Below are 8044 nucleotides of genomic sequence, written 5' to 3' on the forward strand. Positions count from 1 at the left end.
GGCAAAGTTGGATAAAAAACGCAAGGCTATAGTCTTGTGGAATTTTGGGGGAAAATTTGAGCAAAGTTGGATACAAATGCAAGGCTACAGTTGTGTTGAATTTTTGGGGAAAATTTGAGCAAAGTTGGATAAAAAAGGCAAGGCTATAGTCTTGTGGAATTTTTGGGCAAAATTTGAGCAAAGTTGGATAAAAAACGCAAGGCTATAGTCTTGTGGAATTTTTGGGGAAAATTTGAGCAAAGTTGGATACAAACGCAAGGCTACAGTTGTGTTGAATTTTTGGGCAAAATTTGAGCAAAGTTGGATAAAAAAGGCAAGGCTATAGTCTTGTGGAATTTTTGGGCAAAATTTGAGCAAAGTTGGATAAAAAAGGCAAGGCTATAGTCTTGTGGAATTTTTGGGCAAAATTTGAGCAAAGTTGGATAAAAATGCAAAGCTATAGTTGTGTGGAATTATTTGGCAAAGTTGGATAAAAAACGCAAGGCTATAGTCTTGTGGAATTTTTGGGCAAAATTTGAGCAAAGTTGGATAAAAATGCAAAGCTATAGTTGTGTGGAATTATTTGGCAAAGTTGGATAAAAAACGCAAGGCTATAGTCTTGTGGAATTTTTGGGCAAAGTTGGATAAAAAATGCAAGGCTAGTTGTGGAATTTTGGGCAAAATTTGAGCAAAGTTGGATAAACAAAGCAAGGATATAGTCTTGTGAAATTTTTGGGCAAAATTTGAGCAAAGTTGGATAAAAACGCAAGGCCATAGTCTTGTGGAATTTTTGGGCAAAGTTGGATAAAAAACACAAGGCTATAGTCTTGTGGAATTTTGGGGGAAAATTTGAGCAAAGTTGGATACAAACGCAAGGCTACAGTTGTGTTGAATTTTTGGGGAAAATTTGAGCAAAGTTGGATAAAAAAGGCAAGGCTATAGTCTTGTGGAATTTTTGGGCAAAATTTGAGCAAAGTTGGATAAAAAACGCAAGGCTATAGTCTTGTGGAATTTTTGGGGAAAATTTGAGCAAAGTTGGATACAAACGCAAGGCTACAGTTGTGTTGAATTTTTGGGCAAAATTTGAGCAAAGTTGGATAAAAAAGGCAAGGCTATAGTCTTGTGGAATTTTTGGGCAAAATTTGAGCAAAGTTGGATAAAAAAGGCAAGGCTGTAGTCTTGTGGAATTTTTGGGCAAAATTTGAGCAAAGTTGGATAAAAATGCAAAGCTATAGTTGTGTGGAATTATTTGGCAAAGTTGGATAAAAAACGCAAGGCTATAGTCTTGTGGAATTTTTGGGCAAAGTTGGATAAAAAATGCAAGGCTAGTTGTGGAATTTTGGGCAAAATTTGAGCAAAGTTGGATAAACAAAGCAAGGATATAGTCTTGTGAAATTTTTGGGCAAAATTTGAGCAAAGTTGGATAAAAACGCAAGGCCATAGTCTTGTGGAATTTTTGGGCAAAGTTGGATAAAAAACACAAGGCTATAGTCTTGTGGAATTTTGGGGGAAAATTTGAGCAAAGTTGGATACAAACGCAAGGCTACAGTTGTGTTGAATTTTTGGGGAAAATTTGAGCAAAGTTGGATAAAAAAGGCAAGGCTATAGTCTTGTGGAATTTTTGGGCAAAATTTGAGCAAAGTTGGATAAAAAACGCAAGGCTATAGTCTTGTGGAATTTTTGGGGAAAATTTGAGCAAAGTTGGATACAAACGCAAGGCTACAGTTGTGTTGAATTTTTGGGCAAAATTTGAGCAAAGTTGGATAAAAAAGGCAAGGCTATAGTCTTGTGGAATTTTTGGGCAAAATTTGAGCAAAGTTGGATAAAAAAGGCAAGGCTATAGTCTTGTGGAATTTTTGGGCAAAATTTGAGCAAAGTTGGATAAAAATGCAAAGCTATAGTTGTGTGGAATTATTTGGCAAAGTTGGATAAAAAACGCAAGGCTATAGTCTTGTGGAATTTTTGGGCAAAGTTGGATAAAAAATGCAAGGCTAGTTGTGGAATTTTGGGCAAAATTTGAGCAAAGTTGGATAAACAAAGCAAGGATATAGTCTTGTGAAATTTTTGGGCAAAATTTGAGCAAAGTTGGATAAAAACGCAAGGCTTGTGGAATTTTTGGGAAAAATTTGAGCAAAGTTGGATAAAAACACAAGGCTATAGTCGTGTGGAATTTTAAGGCAAAATTTGAGCAAAGTTAGATAAAAACGCAAGGAGTTTTTTGGAAAAATTTGAGCAAAATTGGATAAATTTGCAAGGTTATATATAGTCTTTCAGAATTTTTGGGAAAAATTTGATCAATTCAAAATTCTTGTGGAATTTTTGGGTAAAATTGGATAAAAAGGCAAGGCTTATAATAATCTTGTGAAATTATAGGGAAAAATTTGAGCAAAGTTGGAAAAAAAACACAGGGCTGTAGTCTTGTGTAATTTTTTAGAAATTTGAGCAAAATTGGATAAAAGCGCAAGGCAAATTTGACAAAGTTGGATAAAAAACGCAAGGCTATAGTCTTGTGGAATTTTTGGGGAAAATTTGAGCAAAGTTGGATACAAACGCAAGGCTACAGTTGTGTTGAATTTTTGGGCAAAATTTGAGCAAAGTTGGATAAAAAAGGCAAGGCTATAGTCTTGTGGAATTTTTGGGCAAAATTTGAGCAAAGTTGGATAAAAAAGGCAAGGCTATAGTCTTGTGGAATTTTTGGGCAAAATTTGAGCAAAGTTGGATAAAAATGCAAAGCTATAGTTGTGTGGAATTATTTGGCAAAGTTGGATAAAAAACGCAAGGCTATAGTCTTGTGGAATTTTTGGGCAAAGTTGGATAAAAAATGCAAGGCTAGTTGTGGAATTTTGGGCAAAATTTGAGCAAAGTTGGATAAACAAAGCAAGGATATAGTCTTGTGAAATTTTTGGGTAAAATTTGAGCAAAGTTGGATAAAAACGCAAGGCTTGTGGAATTTTTGGGAAAAATTTGAGCAAAGTTGGATAAAAACACAAGGCTATAGTCGTGTGGAATTTTAAGGCAAAATTTGAGCAAAGTTAGATAAAAACGCAAGGAGTTTTTTGGAAAAATTTGAGCAAAATTGGATAAATTTGCAAGGTTATATAGAGTCTTTCAGAATTTTTGGGAAAAATTTGATCAATTCAAAATTCTTGTGGAATAAAAAACGCAAGGCTTATAATAATCTTGTGAAATTATAGGGAAAAATTTGAGCAAAGTTGGAAAAAAAACACAGGGCTGTAGTCTTGTGTAATTTTTTAGAAATTTGAGCAAAATTGGATAAAAGCGCAAGGCAAATTTGACAAAATTGGATAAAGACACAAGGCCTTATAGTCTTTCGGAATTTTTGAAAAAATTTGAGCAAAGTTTGAAAAAACGCAACGCTATAGGCCTGGGTAACTTTGGGGAAAATTTTGTGCAAGGTTGGATAAAAATGCAAGGGTATGGTCTTGTGGAACTTTGGGGAAAAATTTGAGCAAAATTGGATAGATTCGTAAGGCTATAGTGGAATTTTTGGGCAAATTGGATAAAAACGCAATTTTTGAGCAAAACTTGAGCAAAATTGGATTAAAACACAAGGCAAATTTTGGAGCAAATTTTGAGCAAAGTTGGATAAAAACACAACGCTATAGTCTTGTGGAATTTTTGGGGAAAACTTGAGCAAAGTTTGGGGAATCTTTGGGCAAAATTTGAGCAGAATTGGATAAAAACGCAAGGCAATTTTTGAGAAAAGTTGGTTAAAAACGCTAGGCTATAAAGTCTTGTGGAATTTTTGGGGATAATTTGAGCAAAGTTTGGAGTGAAAAAGGCTTTTAAGGTAGTGGACACTATTGGTGATTACTCAAAATAATTATTAGCATAAAACCTTTCTGGTGACGAGTGATGGGGAGAGGTTGATGATATAAAACATTGTGAGAAACGGCTTCCTCTGGAGTTTTCGAGAAAAAAGTAATTTTCCATGATTTTGATTTCGAGGCCTCAGACCATCTAAACGCACACAACTTTGTGTGACAGGGGTGTTTTTTTCCTTCGTTATTGTCTCGCAAGTTCGATGACCGATTGAGCTCAAATTTTCACAGATTTGTTACTTTATGCATATGTTGAGCTAGACCAAATGTGAAGGCTAGTCTTTGACAAATACCAATAGAAACTCAAGTTTAAGCGTGTGGAATATTTGGGCAAAATTTTAGCAAAATTTGATTTTAACACAAAAGGATATATACTTTGGGGGAAAATGTTTGGGCAGATAAGTTTTTTTTTTAAAATTTATTAAATATGCAATATGTTCATAGTCCTGAGGCTACAAAAGGTGTAAGCCTTCCATTCTGTTGAGCTTGAATCTCCCTGGGTTCGTTCATTCAGGCCTCGCTTACGAACTAACACTGTTGACTTTTGTGCTGTTTCATGGATGACAATCGGTCCTGAGGAGATGCAGTTGATCCGCCACCTCGCAGTTGGTTCACATGTAAAACAAAGCAAATATTCTTGCATTAGTCTTGAGTGAATAATCTGATTGAACAAAATACTATTGACGGGGCAATCTTGTAGCTAAGTACACCCATACAAACAATATATTTCAGTTTCAAATTTGGCCTATTCATCCTGGTAAGGTTCGTCAAAAACAGGGCTACCACGTGAAGGTCCCAGGATACCTGCCCCACACGGTTTCCAGATCATCAGGGCCTTTGCACCGCCCGAAGGCGGGTCCGGTCCGCCGTCCCAGAAGGAGGGACAGTCCCCTACTGTACTAGCGCGGTCCCTAGTTGGAAAGAACTTAGGGACTACTTCCGTTGGTCAACCATTTGTGATAACACCGGCACCATCCTAGCAGATGAGGAGCCCGAATGCACCTTTAAGATCAACCACCCAGTGGCCCGAGCCGGAAGTAGGACCCCACATGCCACGTGCACGTGTCCAGGTCCCTTTAGTCTTTGGTCCGCAGGCACCACCATTTATTTCGATCCGCACGCACCACCATTTATTTCGATCCGCACGCACCACCATTTATTTCGACCGCACGCACCACCAAGTTAGCGCAAAAAATAACGCGTATATGCTTGCTTGCTTGCAATGGTGTACTTATTTACAAGATGCCATTTGTATAGTGAGCTATCAAAACAACTCACTACATGTAAAGCATCAAATATCAACACCAAAACAACCCACTACATGTAAAGCATCAAATATCAACACATGTAAAGCCCGGTTCTTACTTCCTACGAGTACGAATTTGATGTCAGAACCCTCTTTCACACTGATATTCACAGGTGAGTTGAGCAGATTTGAACTGCTGCAAATTATTCGTTCAGAATTTATGATCACAACATACGCTTCGCATTTGTATTCAGTATGAACCGGACTTTACTCATTTAAAAAGAACATCTTACTTTTGTTAATTCATGATCCACAGATGAGCTGCTAGGATGTCTTGATGATACGATGTTTTCCAAGGCAGTTGATTTCCTTTTTACCCTGCAGCCTTCAATGTGTCAGTAGGGGAGACTCCACATCCGTACTTGGTTTCAGGAACTACTGGCCCTGAAAGGTCAAGTTAACAGATAGAATTATGTAATTGTAAGCCAATATTTTGTCATCAAAACTCTTGCATGGGTAATTTAGACCAGCCCTTTATTTAATAATAACAATAATGGTGACTTCCTGTAGTGCTCAGGTCTGTCATGCAGTGACGCTCATGGCGCTTCAACATTATTACCCCTGGTCACTGGGCCTTATGCCCAGTTCCAGAACTTTTGTTGTCCGTTTGTTATACAAATGTGGCAGACAAAACAGGCTGCACCATAGTTAATCATTGTATTTGGGTATTTGGCTAAATGGAAATTAAAGCATTCTGGGATTTCTACACTATACCATAGCAGATTATTCATCTGCTGTGGCTAACGGCCGCGGTTCTGCGATTCATGGTTGATGCTTTACTCATATTTCTCACAAGACAACAAATCCAAGAATTCAAAGTATTTGTCAAGTCTAGGGTTTTTGTTGGGTCAATTATATTTTTTAGAGGCAATCCCTCAAATGTGCAAGATAATTTGGGTGGAATACAGACCTCAAGAAGTTTTAATGGGGGGTTGATAAAAACACCCCCCCCCCAAAAAAAAAAAAAAAAAAAAAATAAATTAATCAGAAATGCAGCCACTTTTATAAATCAGCTCAATTATTGGATGGTGTATTGTTTATAAATCAGACCTCGCTTTAATGACACACTTCAAACTACCTCAGTTTTGAATTAGTTAGGTGTACCAATTGTCTCTGGTCATAGTTGATAGGTGAATTTAAAAACAATTGCAGTTATTTTGCAGTTTTAAAATGCATGGCGTTGCTACGGATTGGCCTTTAGCTAAATGAGTTTAATCTGGGCGCTAGTTCCATTTGATTTGCGTACACAAATATCCTTCAAACAATTGTTAGGAATTATGTATTTACCTTCTTAGTTATAGGCCTACATCATAATCAAATCATTATGAGCTTTGTTACTGGTGATCTCTTGACATCTTCATGATGATGGATGACAAACCCTAAAAAGAAAAACGTTTATAAGACAAAAATAAATTTGAACCTAAAATTGGGGGGAAAAATCACATGGGGTAAGTTTTGCAGGTTTTAACCAATTTGGGCCTAAATTTGAAAAACAAATTAGAGGCAGGTCCGCAGATTCATCAAATTTTGGCCTCAATTAAAAAAAAAACTAAAGGGGTCACCCCAGCAGTTTTAAGGAATTTTTGCCTTAATTTGATAAAATCACCAGGGGTAAAAACAGTCTTATCAAATTTGGGCTTAAATTACAAAAATTCACAAGGAATAATAAGTCCAGCAATTTTATCAAAGTTGGACCTAAAAGATTGATCAAATTTGGGCCTAAATTGAAAAGATCCCAATTAACGGAGGAAAGTCTAACAGTGTTATTTTAGCAAATTTGGACTTAAAATTTAAAAAGTACAGCAGTTTTATTGAATTTTGGCCTCAAATTGAAAAAAAGACCAAGGGGTTAAGCCCAGCTGTTTTACCATACTTGGGCCATTAGTTAGTTGAGGCTTAAAATGCTTGGCATTACAAGGTGATTTGTTTTTAGCGAGATGAGTTTAATCTGGGCGCTCGTTCTATTTGATGTAAAGCTCCATTTGCCAACACATACTTCAATCGCCAACAAAAACAATTAATAAGAATTATGTTTACCTTCTTAGTTATAGGCCTACATCATATTCAGATCATTATGAGCTTTGTTACCGGTGATCTCTTGACATCTTCATGATCATGGCAGACAATAACTACAAAGTAAAAACATTTCAAAAGACAAAATAAGTTTGCATCTAAAATTGAAAAAAAAAAAAAAAACCCTTAAAGTCCAGCAGATTTAATGAATTTGGGCCTAAAATGAAACAAATCACAAGGGGCAAGTCGAGCAGTATTACCAAATTTGGGCCTAAAATTGAAAAAATCACAAGGGGCAAGTCCAACAGTTTTATCAAATTTGGGCCTAAAATTGAAAAATCACCAAGGGGTAGGTCAAGCAGTTTTATCAAATTTGGGCCTAACATTGAAAAAATCACAAGGGGCAAGTCCAGCAGTTTTATCAAATTTGGGCCTAAAATTGAAAAAATCACAAGGGGCAAGTTCAGCAGTTTTATCAAATTTGGGCCTAAAATTGAAAAAATCACCAAGGGGCAAGTCAAGCACTTTTATCATATTTGGGCCTATCATTGAAACAATCACAAGGGGCAAGTTCAGCAGTTTTATCAAATTTTACCCTAAAAAATAATAAATAAATAAAAGGGGTATGTCCAGCAGTTTTATCAAATTGGGGCCTAAAGATGATAAAATCACAAGGGATCATCCCAGCAGTTTTGGGCCTAAAATTGAAAATATCTCAAGGGGTATGTGTGACCATCAAACTTGGGCCATTAATTGTTTAAGGCTTAAAATGCATGGCATTACAAGGTGATTAGCCTTTAGCTAGATGAGTTTAATCTGGGCGCTAGTTTTATTTGATGTGAAGCTCCATTCGCCAACACATTCTTCAAAGGCAAACAAAAACAATTAATAAGAATTATGTGTT

This window comes from Asterias amurensis, chromosome 8 (assembly GCF_032118995.1).
Source record: "Asterias amurensis chromosome 8, ASM3211899v1".
Classification (NCBI taxonomy): domain Eukaryota; kingdom Metazoa; phylum Echinodermata; class Asteroidea; order Forcipulatida; family Asteriidae; genus Asterias; species Asterias amurensis.